The sequence below is a fragment of the Oryctolagus cuniculus genome, chromosome 5 (assembly GCF_051225735.1).
Source record: "Oryctolagus cuniculus isolate XC-2025 breed Fujian yellow rabbit chromosome 5, ASM5122573v1, whole genome shotgun sequence".
NCBI classification, from domain to species: domain Eukaryota; kingdom Metazoa; phylum Chordata; class Mammalia; order Lagomorpha; family Leporidae; genus Oryctolagus; species Oryctolagus cuniculus.
Window position 1 is genome coordinate 28306367 of NC_142871.1, and position 19671 is coordinate 28326037.

The window sequence follows — 19671 nt, forward strand, 5'->3', positions numbered from 1 at the left end:
ACACACAACAAAACACTCTCACACAGCAATACATATCTATTATTTATTTATCTATTATTTATTTATTTCACAGTTATCCATCTAATACATCTTTACACTGACAATCAGTGTAAACTGATTACAAACCTACTACTATTATGGCAAAATGGCAGAGTGTATTCAAAGATGAATAAAGAAAGTTACTGTTCTTGTTGAAATGATAATCACATAATAAAGTATGCTTTATTCATGTTAATAAGAATTAACAAAAAACAGGACGCCATGGGATATATTTCAAATGCTTAGCAGAAATATAAATCCACAAACAATGCCTGCCATTGCCATCACATTGCCTTAGGACTTCACACCTCCTTCACTCTCCATCACTTATGTTTCCATCATTATTTCTGTTTTGGTCAATAATTTTGACTGAAAAGAGGAATGTTGAAGAAATGAGATGCAGTAATGTCAGTCTCCTCTAGGGAACAACCCACCTCCTCTCCCTGGGTCAAAAGTTATATTTGTTGGGTTAGAGAAGGCTGGAAATGATGTTTACTTCATGCAAACATGATAATGGAATTGGAAACTCACTAGTAATTACTTTTGTTACTCATTCATGTTCAGAAGTTATGAAGCCAGGCTCTTTGCAAGACCTTGCTCCTCAGTAGCAACAACAATGTTTGTATTTTATTTCTGAACCAACTATATTGGAATTCTAAATTTTCCAACCTTCCCTTAAGCCATAAGACATGGGGAGAAAAACTACAAGAATATTTTCTTAACCAGTTCCAACAGCATTTACCTATGGGATATTAGCATACAAAATCACCAACATAGAGCAGCTGGATGTCATCCAGCTACCAGTTTGGAAGCAATGCCGAGAGCAATTCACTTTTGTTAGTTCGGACATGTGGAGTTGATGGATGATGGCAGTACAATTGAGCAGCTGGCCATGTAGGAAACTGAAATGAAGCTGGTCAAAAAACAGAAGATCTGCCTTAAGAACACCCAGAAGCACAATTTGCAACCCAGCTCTGGGTTTCTGGAAAACAGAAAGAGCAAAACAAATTAATTTTTGGAACAATAATCACAAAGAAGTCTGTGGGAGCCAAGTTACACACAGCTAAATATCAAACACAGGACATTATTAACTTAGAAAAGTGATGTACGATTTATGCTTAACCAAGGAAACCTGACAATAATTCAACAGACTCCTCACACAGGTGAGTATGTTAGATTAACTTTTTAGTCAAAGAGTAAAAAACAGATAAGGCTGTTTTTTAGAAATGAAACAGTAAAGCTGACAACCATAATAGAGGGAAGGCACATTGTAATAGCCAAGATTCTTTGTTTTGTTTGTTTTTATTTAGTTATCAGCCTCTGTTACATCGAACATGCTAAATTGGCTTCAATAGTGTAAATATCATCAGAAATGTGAGATTCTAGATTTCTGAAGTCGATACTATTGTCTGATTATGCCAAGGAATCTGTTTGAGTTATGAACCGCTCAGAAATTATATTATTAATAATGCAATTTTTAAGTGGAACGGTTTCTCGAGTATTTTGAGAGCAGTGCTTAGGTATGTTACAGGAATTTATATAATAAGTAAACTACTTTGAAGTTATCAAAAGTTACTTTGGAAACAACAGATCAAAAGTGAAATTTAAAGTATGAATAAGTATATCTGTATTTATCAAAACTAGAAATAAAAAATCCATTCAAATGAGATAATTGACAAAGCTGTGTAAAAATTAGGATGTGTTTAAGAGAAACAAGATTTTGAACTAGGAACAAAGGGAAGGTCTTAACAGTGTTGATCTGAAGATTAAATAGAAGGAATAATTCTTAAAAACCTACAAAAGTAACTCTAGTGAAAGTTCACCAAACCCAACAATCAGAGTTGTTTTATTAGGTTCAGAAATACAAATACTATGCAGGTACTTGCCAAGAGGGGACCATAAAATAATATACCATCATTATTCTCTACCTATTTGAAAATCTTTTGCCAGGGCTTCTCAGGGACAAGAGAACACATTGATGTTAAACTCTTAAGATCACTTCTTCTCAGAGCAGAGAGGCAAATGGAAACAAATGAAGACAGAATATAGAAGAGTAAATAGAAGAGGCATAGAAAACAGCTGACCTCAGCTTAGTATTCTTAATACTAAAAACACAGAGTTAGGCCACAAAAATGCTCTAAGTTTCTAACATAATCTTAGAAAACTTTATAGATGTGTGAGTATTTAATACAATGAAATATGTAAAATGCCTAGTACCAGCAAGACTGTTTTATTCTCCTCCTGTAGTAATTTGTGGGTTCCACTGAGGTTGTGAGAGTCATCCTGATTTATTCCTTGTGCGGTGGTTAGTATTTCATTAGTTCCATCAATGGTGGAATACAAAGCTATGTGTATCTGATGCCATGTGTATATAAGGAAGAATCAGAGGAAATAATTAAAGAACAACTACATGTAAAAGGCACTTCAACTATCTAAACTTGAGATCTGACAGATGTTGATTAGAGTCAAACATTTTAAGCATAACTTACACATAATTATAGTAGGAGAATATAGCAAAACATTATTCATAACTTTTCCTCATAACACTAAATAGTATTTCTCAAAGGAAATTTATGTCTTATACTTAAGATAACATTAACTGTACTGAGAATTGTAAATGAAGAATTCATTATAATACATAATAAAAATAAATAATATTTTAAATATCCCATTGCCACTGCTTCAGATTATTTATAGTTATTAAATCAGTTACATTTAAAAACATGATTATAGAAATAAATAATATACTAAAATTAATTAAATGATTTTACACAATTAAATAGACTTTATAGAATTAGGAAGTTGATCTACTTATAAAAATTAAAGTTATTTTCCAATATAAAATATTATATAAGCAAGTTGTTCAGTTGAAAATACAAAGTCAGTGACTATAAAACAAGAGGTAGAGAAAAGAATAAATGTTCCCATGAAAGTCTGCTCTCTTGAGCAAAAGACCTGAAAAAAGCCAGCATAGAAAACAGAAACATGTTAGATAATAAATGTTCTGCTCTAGTGAAATACCACAGAAAAAAACTCTGGCTCCAATCCCAGTGGCATTAGCAAAGACTAAGTAGACAGCCTGAACTCTAATCCTGCCCAGCCTCTAACAAGGCATCCTCACCCTCAGAACAAGGTGGCATCAGGGAAAGCTAACAGAGACACTAGGGTGGTTAAAGGTTGAATTGCATCACCCAAGGTTCATATGTTGGAAGTATAAAAACCTAATATCTTAGAAAGTGATGGTATTTGGAAACAGGGTCTTTAACGGGTTGATGTGATTAAAATGGCATCATTAAAGGTGGCACTGATCCAGTGTGACTGTTGTCCTTATAGGAAGAAGTCAGAACACACATAGCAAGATTATGTATGTATGCAAAAGAGTGACAGCCATGGGAAGACAGAGAGAGAAGATAGCAAGCTACAAGTCCATGACAGAAGCCTCAGGGGAAAAAACTCTTAGATGCCTTGATCATGGGATTCTAGCATCTAAAACCAGGAAAAAAATAAATTCCTTTCGCTTAGCATACTTTAAAAAAAAGATTTTGTTCTTTGCTAATCCCTGAGTCACTCTTCCCCACAGTGACACTGGAAAGAATCTAAGAAGCCCCATTGCAAAGTAATGGGGCACTCTCCCTGTCTTCACTAGAGTGCTGCTAAGGAGTCTTCGCAAAGTATCGGAATATTTACTACTAAGCAGCAGGAAAGCTTACCTGCCAATCATTGATGATATGTAGGCAGGGGTAATGAAATCAATGGAGACCTTACAAAATCTGGAATTCCTATACTTCCCCTCCTGGCAGTAACTAGATCTTCCTATTCAGATGCCCGTGGAGGCTGAATGAGGAAATCATGAGCTCCTATACTGGCAAGAACAAAGAACTTTCCCTCATCCTCAGAGAAAAACTAGATTTAAAAGATATAAGTAATGCACTAATAATAACAATAAAGACCAAAATTTTATAATAAAATATACCCCAAATGCCAAAGTTAAAATTAAAATAAAACCACTCATCATACCAAGAAGTGAAAAATCCCAGCTTGAATGAAAAATGCATTGAACACCAAGATTACAGATGTTTAATGTTATCTGACAAGGATTTTAAGCAGCTATCATACAAGTCCCTCAAAAAGTAATTATGAATATACTTGAAACTGATATAAAAAATAATAAAATCTCAGCAAGGAAACATAGTCATTAAACAGAAGATATAAAAAGCAAATGGAAAAGAAATAATAAATGCAATAAGCAAAATAAGAAACTAACGGGATGGGGTCAAAAGAAGAATTAAGGAAAGAGACAAAAGAAGGAATTAGGATATTGACCAATAAAAAATATCCAATATGGACAAAAAATAAAAAATACGTTCAAATAAAAGTCTTTGGGGATAGATGTGACTAAGATGCATTATCTATGATTTGTACAGTTAGACAACAAGATAGAGAAGAGGAGCAGGAAAGATATAAAAGTATTTGAAGAAATAATGACTCAAGGCTGGCACCGCAGCTCAGTAGGCTAATCCTCCACCTAGTGGCACCAGCACACCCGGTTCTAGTCCCGGTCGGGGCGCTGGATTCTGTCCCGGTTGCCCCTGTTCCAGGCCAGCTCTCTGCTGTGGCCAGGGAGTGCAGTGGAGGATGGCCCAAGTGCTGGGCCCTGCACCCCATGGGAGACCAGGAAAAGCACCTGGTTCCTGGCTTCAGATCAGCGCGGTGCGCCGGCCGCAGCGAGCCTTCCACGGCGGCCATTGGAGGGTGAACCAACGGCAAAGGAAGACTTTTCTCTCTGTCTCTCTCTCTCACACTGTCCACTCTGCCTGTCAAAAAAAAAAAAAAAAAAAAAAAAAAAAGGCAAAAAAAGAAATAATGACTCAATTACTCTTGTATTTGAAAACTAACATATAGTTAGACTCAAGGAACTGAAACCCTTGTACAAGGCAATCCAGGAGAAATACATGCTAAGGCTGAACCTAGTCAAATCTGTTGAAACTAATCAGAAAGAAAAAAATCCTAAAAGCAGTGAGAGAGAAGCAACAGTATATTTCACATCAGAAATAACAGAGATCACAAGTAACAGAACATGTATCAAGTGTCAAGAAAATAAATATTGGTCTAGAATTCGATAGTTACTTAATATATTCATCAAGAATAAAAGAGAAAAAAACATTCTCAGGTGAAAGAAAACTAAGAGAACTTAATGCTAGTGGATACAACTCAAATAGATAGGAAAAAGAAGTTCTGTAAATTGGAAGCAATTATCAAATAAGTGATATTGTTTCACAAGGAAGGAAGAACAATGAATTGAGTAAAAACTAAGTAATTCATCTCTAAATTAATCATGAGGCAAAATAGAAAATCTCAAATGAAATTTAAAAATACATTGAAATGAAGGAAAATTCAAACAGCATATCATAATGAGTGAAGCTGCTGTGGGGGTAATTTATAGCACCTACTGTTTACAATAGTAAAAAAGGAAAATAATGTTTAACATCTATAATATAGAATTCTACTTCAAAAACCTAGGAAATGAAGAGGAATATAAATCCAAAGCCAGCAGAAAGAAGGAAATAATAATGATAGAAGTGGAAATCAGAGAACTGAAAAGAGAAAACTAATGGAGAAAACTAATGAAATAAAAAGTTGTCTCTGAACAGATTAATAAAATTGACCAACCTCTAAGAAGTCTGACTAGGATAACAAAAGACACAAATTTTAAAATATTAGGACAGATACAATAGAGACAACTACCAACTCTACAAATTACATAAGGCAAGTAACAATACTATAAACATTTTTACAAATTGACAACTTAAGTGGTATGGATCAATATCATAAAGAACATACTGTTACAGGTAACTCAGTATTTAATACCTCATTTAAATATTAATATAAGAATTAAGGAAATAGAATTCATAATTTGAAAACCGCCCTAAAATAATTTTCATGAGGAATTCAACAAAATGTTACAGAAATGCTAACGCCAATTCTGCTCTATATCTTCAAATTCCTAAAAAGAAACAATGAACACTACTGAATTATTCTTTTTATTAAGTCAATAGTATTCCGATACCAAAACCACAAAGAGATATAATAAATGTTTGTATATATATATCACATGAACATAGATTCAAATATATTTAACACAGCATCAACCAATGAAATCCATTAATTTGAGTTCAAGAATAGTATTAATTAATTATATTGTGACTATTTTAAAATATACTTTATTTGAGTGAAATTGAACATCTTTTCATCTCATTCTTGTTTATAGCCCTTGTGTATTTTCCTGCTGTACTAAGGTTTTTCTACTTATTTGTTGAGTTCTTTAAATAAAATGTTATCTAAAACAATAAGCAATTATGTCAAAAAGTATTAAAATTATGCTGTGTTCCAAAGTGGCTTTTATATAAGGAAAGAAAATTGGTTCAATATTCAAAATTTAATGGATACAGTTAATCATATAAAAGCTAACAAAATGAATCTTTTCAACAAAATGATCTTTTCAACTGTCGCCAGAAAATCATATTAAAAACTGAAGACTATTCATGATAAAATTATTAATAAACTGGGAATATATGGACAGATTTCCCAACTTGATAAAAAATAAGAAAAAATAAGAAATCATATTTAGAGATTCAAAATGGAAGGTTTTTTTCTATAAAAGAACATACCAGGCAAGGATGCTATGCATTATAGTAATGGAAGTTCTAGCCAGTGTAATAAAGCAAGAAAAGAAAAGAAAAAGAAAACCACACATGTAGGAAAAGAAGAAGTTGGGCGGATACTATGCTTATCTACATACCATTTTATAAGAAAGCTACAAAGAAACTGTTAGAACTTAGCAGTTTAGCATGCTAACCAGTACAGGAGAAAATTTCCAGAAATCAATTATTGGTCTATTTTCTAGCAATAAGGATTCAGAAATCAAAATTTAAACTACTAATGACACATACATGTGATGTATATGTATTAATATAGCAACAAATAACAAAATATATAGTATTTTGATGCTGGAAACTAAAAAGAACTGATGACATAAAACAGAATATCTGAATCAATGGACAGATATACTGAGTTCATGCATTGGAAAACTCAGCCAGGTAAAATGTTAGTTTACCACATTGATAAATTTGTTTAAGGCAATCACTATCAAAATTCCAGCAAGGTTTTTATTTTGTTTTATTTTATACAGATAGATATGTTTATTATAAAATATATATGGAAAAGCATAGGACTAAGAATGGCTAAAACAATTTTGAAAGAGAATACTAAAGAAAAAGAATTACTGTAAGCAAATTCAAGATTTAGTATATGGTTGTGATAGCCAATATTGCATGGTATTAGCAGAAAATAGACACATAGATTACTGGAACAGAATAGAAAACAGAAAAATCATTCCCCACATAAACAGAACTGATCAATTTTTAACCAGGATAAAAATAACTAAACGGAAAAAAGGCAGTATTTTCAAAAATAGTGCCAAATTTTTCAATGTCCATTGCCAAAATAATGAGTTTTTTAATAAATCAATTAAATAGGTCATCAATTAAAATGAAAACTTAAAACTATAATTTTTGAGGGAAAAAGCATGAGACGATCTTTGAAACCTAAGCCTGGCTGAAGATATTTTAGACAGGATGACGAAAGAATGAGCCACAACAGAAAACATTTTTTATTAAACTTTAACAAAATTAAAAGTATTTTTGCCTGAAACATCCTGTTTATATGATGGAAATAAAATCTACATAATGGGAGAAAGTGTTTCTGAAATATGCCCAACAAAGAAAAACTATCTAACACATAAACTACTCTAAAACACAATAGAAAAAATAAACAATGAAAATATATAATAGGAAAATGTACGAAGAGACATTTCGCTGACGAAGATAGTGTTAGCTAACAAGGATAGAAAACAATGTTCCTCATCACTAGCAATAAAGAAGTGTAAATAAAAGTCAGAAGAATATAATCAGTAAACATCTATTTAAATAGTGAAAGAAAAAAAACACTTGTAACAGAAGCAAATGTTGGTGAGAATGTAGAGAAATTGGATCTCTACTACTTTGCTGATGGAAGGTAAAATGATATAGTCACTCTTGAAAATAGTTTGGTGATTTCTTCACTTATCATATGAAGCAATGAATGCTGCCCTTTGTATTTATCTATTGGAATGAAATTATGTGACTTCATTGAAATCTGGGTAAAGATGTTTGTAGCTCCTTTATTTTTAAAACCCCCAAAAGTAGAAATACCAAAAGGGCCTTTAGTTGATAGAAGGTTAAACAAACTGGTAAATGCTAGTAGAGTGCTAGTCAGCAACAAAAACGAGTACAATATTGATACATGCAATAATTCTCACGGATCCATTTTGTCCTCATCTATTCAGGTTGCTATAACAAAATACCAGAAACAGTGTGGCTTTTAAACAACAAAATTTATTTCTCACACCTCTGTGTGTGGAGAGGTGTGTGTGGAGAGGTGTGTGTGGGAGGCTTAAGTATATATAATTAAGGAGCTAGAAGTTTGAGTGTCTGGTGAGAGCCTCTGTCCTGGTTCATAGACATGTCTTCTCATTTTGTCCTCCTATGGACCCAAGAGGAGGTATCACTTACAAGGAAGGTCACTAATCTTAATAGCGAGAGTTCTGCCATTGGATTAGTTTAGCTTTGTATTACTACAACAAAAGTAAATGCCTGAGGAAACTAACTTTATAATAATAAATTTGCTCAGATCACTGCTTTGCAGACTCTAAATCCAGACAATATAGAGAAGGCTCAGTGGCCACCCATTATGGGCATCATCTCACAGTGAAGGTAGGTGGCAATGGCAAAAGAACATATGGGAGTGAGTGGCCACATGCCCAACAGGAGTAAAGAGAAACACTAGGGTCCCAAAATTCCTATTGAGGACATATCTCAATTGACTCCAAGATGACCCAGTAGGCCCCAGCTCTTACAGATTCCTACCATCTTTTTTTGTTTTAGGTGTACAGTAATTCTCTCTTTTTTAAAGATTTATTTATTTTTTAATTTTTTAACTTTTATTTAATAAGTATAAATTTCCAAAGTACAGCTTTTGGATTACAGTGGCTTTCTCCCCCCGTAACATCCCTCTCACCCTCAACCATCCCATCTCCCACTCCCTCTCCCATCCTATTCACATCAAGATTCATTTTCAATTATCTTTAGATACAGAAGATCAATTTAGTACATACTAAGTAAAGATTTCAACAGTTTGCATCCACACAGAAACACGAAGTGTAAAGTACTGTTTGAATACTAGTTATACCATTAATTCACATAGTACAACAGATTAAGGACAGAGATCCTACCTAGGGAGCAGGTGCACAGTGACTCCTGTTGTTGATTTAACAATTGAAACTCTTATTTATAATGTCAGTAATCACCTGAGGCTCTTGTCATGATCTACCAAGGCTATGGAAGCATTTTGAGTTCGCCAACTCTGATCTTATTTAGACAAGGTCATAGTCAAAGTGGAAGTTCTCTCCTCCCTTCAGAAAAAGGTACCTCCTTCTTTGATGGCCCGTTCTTTCCACTGGGATCTCACTCACAGAGATCTTTCATTTAGGTCATTTTTTTTTTTTTTTTTTTGGCAGAGTGTCTTGGCTTTCCATGCCTGCAATACTCTCATGGGCTTTTTAGCCAGATCTGAATGCCTTAAGGGTTGATTCTGAGGCCAGAGTGCTGTTTAGGACATCTGCCATTCTATGAGTCTGCTGTGTATCCCGCTTCTCATGTTGGATCATTCTCTCCTTTTTAATTATATCAGTTAATATTAACAGACACTACTCTTGTTTATGTGATCCCTTTGACTCCTAATCCTATCATTATGATCAATTATGAACTGAAACTGAGCACTTTGCTATATCTCACCATTCCCTCCTAGCCTGTAGGGTTTCTGATGAGAAGTCTGCTGTGAATTGAATTGTAGATCCTCTGAGGATAATCTGACGTTTCTCCCTTGCACATTTTAGAATCTTTTCTTTATGTTTCACTGTGGTGAGTTTGATTACAATGTGTCATAAATCCTTACCATCTTCCAATAACACCAACCCATGGACTAAGAAAAGGAACCCTTTGCCAGGGCACTCATATCATAGTGGCACCCATAAATTAATCTTTTCCAAAAGCTCTCACTACCTAATATCATCACCAAGGTGGTTAGGACATCAATATATAAAACAGAAACTTTCACACCAAGGCAAATCTCAAGGGCATTATGCTGAGGGGAGAAAATCAAACTCAAAAGATCAGATAATGTGTGGTTCCACTTATATAGCATTATTTAAGTGATAAATTATAAAGCTGGAAAACAGATTCATGATTATCAGGGGTAAGCCACAGTGGAGTTGACAGAGAGGTGTACTCTGAGCTAAGTAGACAGGGACCAGGGGTATGAGTCTCAGAGGACCTGAGAAAGGCAAGGAACTGTCATCTGTGATGTGTGTTGGTATCAAGGGCTAGGGTTTCTGTTCATGATTTTTCCATACCGTTGTAACTGATTTACGTAAAGAGAATTTTATGCGTCTTGGGGAAATGTTTTGTGTGTTCCCTTTGATTTGCAGGTTCAAGGATCCCAGGGACAGACAGGAAGAAATGGAGCCGCAGGTAAGAGTGTCTACTCTTGTTCTCCAACATCTCCCTGGTGTGGGATCCAGGATGCTATGCTCCCACCATCCAGGAACTTGAGGGATGCCTAAATTGCACAAAGGCAGAAACTTGGGGATTCCTTTTTTTTTTTTTTTGTCCTCTTATTTCACATAAGTAAAACCATCTTTAGCATACACTCCTTTGGAATGCATCATTATTAACTGGGATTCTTTTGATCCTCAGGCCTTAAAAATAAGTTTTACCCACTTAAAAATGCCGTTTTAGAAAAAAAAAACTAGTCAAAAACAGCCTACTTGCATGCTACTCCAAGTTCTCCTTGATACACCAGGGTCTAGGGGGAAATTCCTCTGCCTTCATAGAAAGATTGAGGAAGGCATTAGTTAGGCATACTTCCCAAACACCTGACTCAAAAAAAGAGCAGCAAGCTTGAGCATAATTCATTACTCAGTTTCATATATGAGGAGAAAGCTTCAAAAACTGGTTACTGGACTTGAGAGTACCTTAGAAAACCTGCTGAAGGTCATCATTTCTGTCTTTTACAATCAGCACCAGGAGACCCAACAATAAGACAGAGGCATAAGAAAAAAAGCCACAACTCTGGTTGCAGACTTATTGCGATGCCAACCTGGAGGTCCCAGGATTCTTCACTGTTATCTGGCCAGGTGTGGCACTTCAAGAAGGAATGCCCATATTCCCTTCATCAGAAAAACACCCACAGCCCTGTTCTATTTATAATGGGGATCATTGCATCATTGGAGGTTTGACCGCTCTCAGTGATCAAGGTATCTGGGGTTGGGCCTCTTTCTTTGGATGACCCAACAGGAATGAAAGGCCCCAGGACTTTTCCTATAGGCTTCTTGCATACAGAGTATCAGAACTCAGAAGTCCTGGGTGGTCCTAACTGTTGAAGGGAAGGGCGTTGACTTCCTTCAAGATACTAGAACCACCTTTGCTGTCCTTTTCCGCAATTCAGATGTCCCTCGTCACTTAGTATGACCATGTAACACTTGCCAGGAATGCCTATAAATATTTCACTGAGTGCCTAAACTATAATTTGGATAGCTTGCATTTTTTTTTTTTTTACACTTGACTTCCTGATCATACTGGAGAGCCCAAAACCACATTTTAGGGAGAGATTTCATTGCCTGGATGGTAACCACCATACTCACGGCTTCAGGACAATCCTGCCTAATTGATAGTATTCCCAAGGTTTGAGCAACCCAGAAAAAGATTGGCTGAGCAATAACCACCCAAGCAAGTACAGATTCATCTTAAGGATCCCTCTTCTTTTCCCCACCAAAAAAAAAAATATATATATACCCCTTAAAGCTGAAGAACCAACAAGGATTAAAAGTCATTATAGGAAATTAAAGACTTTTAAAATCATGCAATAAACCCTGGGACACTCTGATTCTTGGAGTCCAAAAACTTGATAGAGAATGGAGGCTAGAACAAGATCTCTATCTCATTAATGAGACTGTGATCCCCATTCACCTGCTGGTCCCTAACCTGTATAATTTACTGTCCCCAACTCCAGAAGAGGCTAAATGCATAGCAAAGCTTCAGACTTAATGGATGACTTTTTTGTATACCCCTGCACCCTGACTCCCAATATTTGCATTTGAACACCTGTCAACAAAGTCCACTATCTAACTTGTACTGTGATGCCACAAGGATTCCAGAACAATCTCCATCTGTTCAGACAGAACTTGTCCAAAGATCTTTTGGAGTTTTTTCACCCATAGGCCACTGCTCTATAGTATGTAGATGATATTATTGTATATGCTCAGAATAATGAGGGTTCCCAAGAAAGGAGTAAATTCCTTTTCAATTTTATGGCAGAGAATGGCTATTATGTCTAAAAATCTAATGCTAGTCCCCAGATCTTTTTATAAAGCATCTAAGCTTAACGTTATCTGAAGGAATTCAAGCACTGGGAGAAGATAGAATTAAGTCCATTTTCACCTTTCTACTTCTTAAAATCCTTAAACAGCTTACAGTCTTCCTGCAAGTCACAGGGTTCTGTTTACTGAATTCCCAGAAACTGGGAAGTAGCTCATCTTTTGCACCAACCGATAAAAGATATTCAGACAACAGAAACCCATATTTTGACATGGGATCCAGAGGCCCAACAGGCCTTTATCTAACTTACACAGGCCTTACTCAAGACCTAAACTTTGAGCCTTCAAATAAACAAAGTCTTCAATCTGTACATAAAGGAAATAGAGATTTCTTTAGGATGTTTCCTGAGCATAAGGGACCAGCTCACCAGTCTGGTGGGTGTCCTAGCAGAGAACCTGACCTGGTGACTAAAGGTTGGCCAGTTTGCCTACATGCAGTGGTGGCAGCCATTACCTTCCTAATCCCCAAAGCCATTAAACTGACCCTTGGACAAAAACCTAATAATGTAAACCCTTTGTAATGTGAGAAGGTTGCTAGCTTCTAAAGGAAGTCACTAGTTAACAGATAATAACCTTTTAAAATCTCAGGCATTACTGATGGAGTAACCTGGAATCCATCTTGAGACTTGCTCCTCTGGTAATCCTGCTGCTTGTCTCCAAGAGGAGATGAAGAAGCCCAAAAGTGAACATGAGCATGCAGATCTAGAGACATATGCAGCCTGAGTGGCCCTCAAGAAGACCACTTAGAGGACTGGAATGGGTTCTCTTTATAGATGGGAGTTCCATTGTTGAATAAGAAACCATGCTGGCTAGATATGCTGTCATAACATTACATAAGACAATGGGGAGCTTTCATGTTCCTCCTGGCACAAGCACTCAACTGGCAGAGCTGGTAGTTCTGACAAGAGCCCTCAAGCTGAACAAGGATAAAAGGATAAATATTTACATGGTTTCTAAGTATACGATATCATCTCAATTGTACTTGGAAGCCCCAGTTGTCAAGGAAGGTAGAAAAGACTAATGGCATCCTCGAGAGACAACTCAAGAAGCTAACTCAGGAAACACCTTCCCTAGGTCTCTCTCCTACCCAAAGCCTTAATGTGTATCAGAAAACCCCCCACAGGTAAGATTTGAGCACTTTTAAAATACTGAACACTTGTCCTTTCTTTATGAATGATATTCTAACAGATATTTAGACTCCCTACATGATCAGATTCATCACATCACTTGCCAAATTCCAACAAGCAATCCAGGATCTCCCAGAGATATTACCCAGGAGATCAGGAAGACCTAAGTATACCTCAGGAGACTCAATGATAGTCAAAGCCCTACCAACTCTCTCATTAGAGGCTCATTGGAAAAGAGCTTACACTATGATCCTTTTTACTACCACTACAACAAAAGTGTACATGGTGGATTCCTGGGTCCATCCTTCCACAGGAAGGGCTAGGTTTCCAAAAAACTTCAGAATATATTCCAGAGGATGACTTGGATACCCCTGAGGTAAATGAATACTCTTGCCAGGATACTAAAAGACTCAAAATCCTTTAAAATGGTAAATAATGACCAGAAATTGTGGCATAGAAGGCTAAGCTGCCACCTGCAATGTTGGCATCCTATATGGGTGCTGGTTTGCATCCAAGATTCTCCACTTCCAATTCAGCTCCTTGCTAATGTTGCCTGGGAAAGCAGTAGCATATGGCCCAAGTATTAGGGATCCTGCTATCCATGTGGACTACCTGGATGAATATCTTGAGTCCTGGGTTTAGCCTGGCCCAGCCTCAGCCATTGTGGCCATTTGGGAAATGAAGCAGCAGATTAAAGATCTCCTTCTCTCTGTCTCTTACTTCCTATAATACTGCCTTTCAATAAATAAATAATTTAATTTTTTTAAAAAAGGAGGTGAGTAAATCTGTCATGCACACTCCTCACAGGCTTCATCTCTCAATTCTTTCTGGTCAAATTCTGACAAATTTACAGAATTAGAGTCTGCAAATTTCCAGTCTTCATGGAAAATTTAATAGAATGTTTTGCTTGTGAATCTTGTTCAGAGGAAATGCTTCACCAGCATTTCAGGGAGACTGATCCACAGACCAGATTGTTCATCCCTGTTAAATACTCCCATAAAGTGTCACACTCCGTTTAAACTTTATTAAAATCTTGGAAGCACATTTAAAGGCTATTTTTCGCAATGGGCTATATGTTCCTTGAGAAAGAAAAATAACCATATCTCTACCTATTTATTTATTACTTAATGTGTATTGGGATATATATCTGCTTCATGAAATTGATAACTCTTGACTCATAACACTGAATTGCATATGCTGAAATACACATAAAGCATATTTAAAATTTGTGGAATAAACTACTTAACAGATGAGAATCTGAAGTTTTTAAAGGATATCTTGATCAAGGACAGACACCAGTAAATAGCAGAAGAAGTTAAAAAGAAATTATTAAAAATGAGGTTATGGAGTGAAATTTGGCAGTTGAGGTACTGGTTAGTATGCCCACATCCCATTTCAGAGTTTCAAACCAATCTCTGCTCTCAATTCCAGTTTCCTGCTAATATGCACCTTGGGAGCCAACAGGAGATAATGCTTTGAGTACTTGGGTTACTGCCTTGCACATGGAAGACCCAGATTTAGTTTCTGTCTCTTGTCTTTAGCTTGAACCCCAGCTGTTGAAGGCATCTGGAGAGTTAACAAATTGATAGAAATCTCTCTGTCTCTTTGTATATTTCTTTGTCTCTCTGCCTTTCATGTCACTGAAATAAATTTTAAATGAATGTGAAAGAAAACATACAGCGAGAATAGACATTTAATATTTATTATGTGTAAGTCAATGTTTGTTACCTGCACCTTTGAAATTAGTATTAGAAATGGTAAGTTGCAGGCACCAGTGAAGTATAAGAAACAGTCATGATTTTCCATCATGTGAAACTTGGGGAAAAGGAATTGTTTTGGCATTGATATTTCACTAACAACAAATGCTTTATGTGAATATTTTTTCTATATGCTTTCTATTTCTGTAAACATCGGGAGAAATTTTGTACTTGGTTTTGTCTCTCTTTAATAAAGAATATGTAAAGAATAGTGTTTATATAACTTCCAAGCTAAGAATTAAAAATTAAATGTGCCCCATTTCAAGTCTAGCAAACAGAACTCTTTCTACTTTTGAAGTAAAGGTTCATAAAAAGAAGTTAGAGGAAATTTTATCAGTTACTAAAAGCTACATCCTTAAAGAAATCAACTGTACCTTCTAATTCTCTTACATAAAGGAGTCAAAATATTCCAGTATCTATGAGTGAAAACTGAAACACCTAAATATGAATTCAAACTATGCATTTCAGCAAAAAGTATTTTGCATGTGAGATTCAGAGATCTAAATTCTATCCTGTCATCCTCAAGGTCACAAAGAAAGTTCCATAGCAAATGTAATTTGGCTTTCCAGGGCTTCTAGTTTCTCAATTACACAGTGATGGAATTTTTGCTTAAGCTTTCCTGTCTGACTCCACAGGGTTTAATGAGGCACAGGAGAGCTAAGCAAGTAAATTACTTTCCATTCATCATTCATTTATTCACTCATTCACAATTTCATTCATTTGTTCATCAAACATTATTGAACAATGTATATTTGCTCAAAGATTAATAGGATTAATAAGAACTATCCAGTGACACATATGCAAATAGATAAATTGCATTAAACAAAAACCATATAAAGAATGGAAAATGTGAAGTAGAGAAGACTTCTACTTTAAGGCTTAATATGGGAACTAGAATATTATATTCATTTCTTAATAATGTAAATAAAAAAAGTATTTATTGAATGTCAACTTTAGGACAGGCATTAGAACATGTACAAGGGATACAAAAGGGACTATGAACAGACCCATGCCACTAGAAATTTGTGCTCTGCAGCCAATAATAGCAGGTTACACATTGAAGAGCAAGTTGTTGTCGAGCCCTGGATCACCTATAATCCAAGCTAGGAGTCAGAGATCAGAGGGAAGGTGCCGCAGGCTTGTATTATTTGTTTCTGACAAGTCAAATGTAGGACAATGTTTAAGGCTTTCTCCTTCCTCTCATAACGACCACAAAATTATCTTGTAGATTATTCTTCTACTCTATCAATCCATGTTCCAAGTAACATCCTATTCTGTAGTCCACAGGTGATATAGTGCCTTAAACCAGGCCAAACACTGTGCTGAGTCATCCTTGCTACAGTGACACTTAAATGTTTGATATGTAATCCAAAACTATAATACCAGAAGCCTAGCACACTCATTGATTTAGAGATGGACATAGGAACAAAATGAATTCACATATGGTGGCTCCCAAGATGTTCATAGATGTTACTAAAAAGAGTATATGAGCTTCTGGAAGCCACCCTGCCACAACACTGAGGTTTGTCACTGAAGATAAAATGGAGTAAAGTAGAATCAAGGAGAGAGTGGACCAGGACATAGACAAGAGCAACACAAGAGAAGCAATTGACAAAGCAAAGGTGTAGATAGATGATGGGCAACTCAGGGCAGTGCATAAGAGGAACACTTCCCCCATAATTATTATTAAAAAATAGATTTAGAGGTTACAATCAAGGTTGTAGTGAATGATTATTTTGAGGAGGTGAGTAACAAAGTGATTTTTGATAAACAATTGCCCCTTTGCCTATGGAATGAATGAGGTGAAAAAAATTGTAGGCAGATAAATGAAGCAAAAGTATTGTGAATAGCATCCAGGAAATAAAGATGAGGGCCAACTCAGGTCAAAAAAGAGAAGGGAAGAGGAGGGAACAGAAGGAGAGGGAAGGGAAGGGAAGGGGTAGGGACAGGGAGGGAGAAAGGGGAGGGAAAGAGAGAAAGAAAGAAACAATAAGATAAGAAAGGGAGGGAAAAGACGAGAAGAGAGAAGAGATGAGATGAAAAATACTGTGCAGTAGAGTACACAGGCTGTGGAGACCAAGAATGATGGGAATACAGGCTGATTTCCAGGTTGTCTCTTGAGAGGGAGAATGAATAATGAGATCAATCTCACCAAAATAGGAAATACAAGAAAAGGAGCAAGCTTGGGTGAAAAAGATATTGAGTTCTGTTTCAGTCATGTTAAACTTTAAGTGCTTCAATTTATACAAGTAGAGAGACTCAATAGGTAATTTAAAAGCTTTTGGCCTGAGATGAGATTTTGAATTATTTTTTAAAAATAATCCATACCTAGCAATGTATGAAGATGAATAAATATGAGGTGTGTATGAGAGAAGATAGGGATGAGACTCCAAGAATGAGATAGGAAATAAAGTCAGAGAACCAAACAAAAACATTTAGTCTTAGATGTCAAGGGTAAAAGAAAAGGATTCAAGAGAGGAATAATGGATTCTATTACTCTGTGTTTTCTTCATAAAGGATAAATAAAAATCATTTTATTGGACATAAAGATATATTTAGTAATCTTGATAGAAGGTGTTTTAGTGAAATATGTTTCATATTTTTTCACTAGTTTGGAAATATAGAGGTTATGAAGAAAATGGAGACTAAATTTCAGAATTCTGAAATCTTTAAGATTCAAGAAATCTGGCAAAACCAAGTAATTATCCTGGAATTTAAGATGCCTGTGTCCCTCATCAAAGTACCTGGGTTCAATTCCTGACTCCAGCTCCTGACTCCAGCTTTATGCCAATGTAGACCCTCGGAGGAAATTGTGATTATTCAAAGAGTTGGGTTCCTTCCACCCATGTGAGAGACCTAGACTGTGTTCTGACCGCAGTGCATTCTGGGAATGTAGAAAATTCATTCCTTCACTCACTCATTCTCTAATAAATAGAAGAATAATTTTTAAAAAAACAGTGATAAGGAACAACATGGACTATGGTAGGTTGAGAGTATGGTACAGAAAACATTTTGGTATTGAATTTTATTTGGTTATAAGTTTAAATCTATATATACATATATATGTATATATATGTGTGTGTATATATATACATATATATACATATATATATATACATATATATATAATATTTGAAGGGCAAAATGTGTGTGCATGTGTTTGAAAGAGAGAGAGAGAGAGAGATCTTCCATAAACTTATTCAGAATCTACAAACTAGGCTAGGCCAAAGCCAGGAGCCAGGAACTGTATCTGAGCCACCATCTGGGTGATAGGAACCCAAGTACTTCGGCCATCATTCATTACATTCCCAGGTGTATTAACCAGGATCAGAAGCCAAGGAGCTGGGATCAAACAATCACTCAAATATAGGATGCAGGTATCCCAAGAGGCTGCTTAACCTGCTGCATCTCAATGTGTACCCCTGGATAAGTATATTGTTATGTTGCCTGGAAATATCCAGTAGGAAAGAGCATACCTCAAAATACAAGATAGAAAAAAGTATATAGCTAATGGAGATAGAAACATTATGAAACAGGAGAAAATAATTCCAAAAGAACACGTTATTGGAAGGAAAATCATATAGAAAATAGGTATGAGATTGTAGTTCCCTGGGTCCTTAGGCTTAGCTATAGATATGGTGTTGTGATGAAATGGACCTGATAAAGAGATGGGGAAATGTAAAGTTACAACAACACGAGGAATTGAAGATAAGTCTTTTTTGGTGAACAAATTTAATGAGTGAATGAATGAAAGAAGGAGTAAAGTACTACTTGAACAGGGAATTTGTGAAAAATGAGTGTTCCAGGTAAATGGATAAAGGAAATTTTAGGCTAATGTCAGAATGATTACAAATATATGCAATGATGCAAGTTTTTCCCTGTGTGTGTTTTTGTTTTTTTTTTTTTTAATTTTTGACTGGCAGAGTGGACAGTGAGAGAGAGAGACAGAGAGAGAAAGGTCTTCCTTTGCCGTTGGTTCACCCTCCAATGGCAGCTGCTGCAGCCGGCGCACCGCGCTGATCCAATGGCAGGAGCCAGGATCCAGGTGCTTTTCCTGGTCTCCCATGGGGTGCAGGGCCCAAGCACCTGGGCCATCCTCCACTGCACTCCCTGGCCATAGCAGAGAGCTGGCCTGGAAGAGGGGCAACCGGTACAGAATCCGGCGCCCCAACCGGGACTAGAACCCGGTGTGCTGGCGCCGCAAGGTGGAGGATTAGCC

General features: G+C 36.1%; 1 long non-coding RNA gene across 1 annotated transcript in view; it reads left to right on the top strand.

Moving 5' to 3' along the window:
- The first annotated feature begins 1081 nt into the window (after positions 1-1081).
- The window catches only part of LOC127492951 (uncharacterized), a 32957-nt gene continuing 14367 nt past the window's right edge, over positions 1082-19671 (top strand). Inside the window, exons 1-2 of the long non-coding RNA XR_007922795.3 lie at positions 1082-1202; positions 10622-10664. This is a non-coding gene — a long non-coding RNA (uncharacterized LOC127492951). The remainder of the gene's footprint in view (positions 1203-10621; positions 10665-19671) is intronic.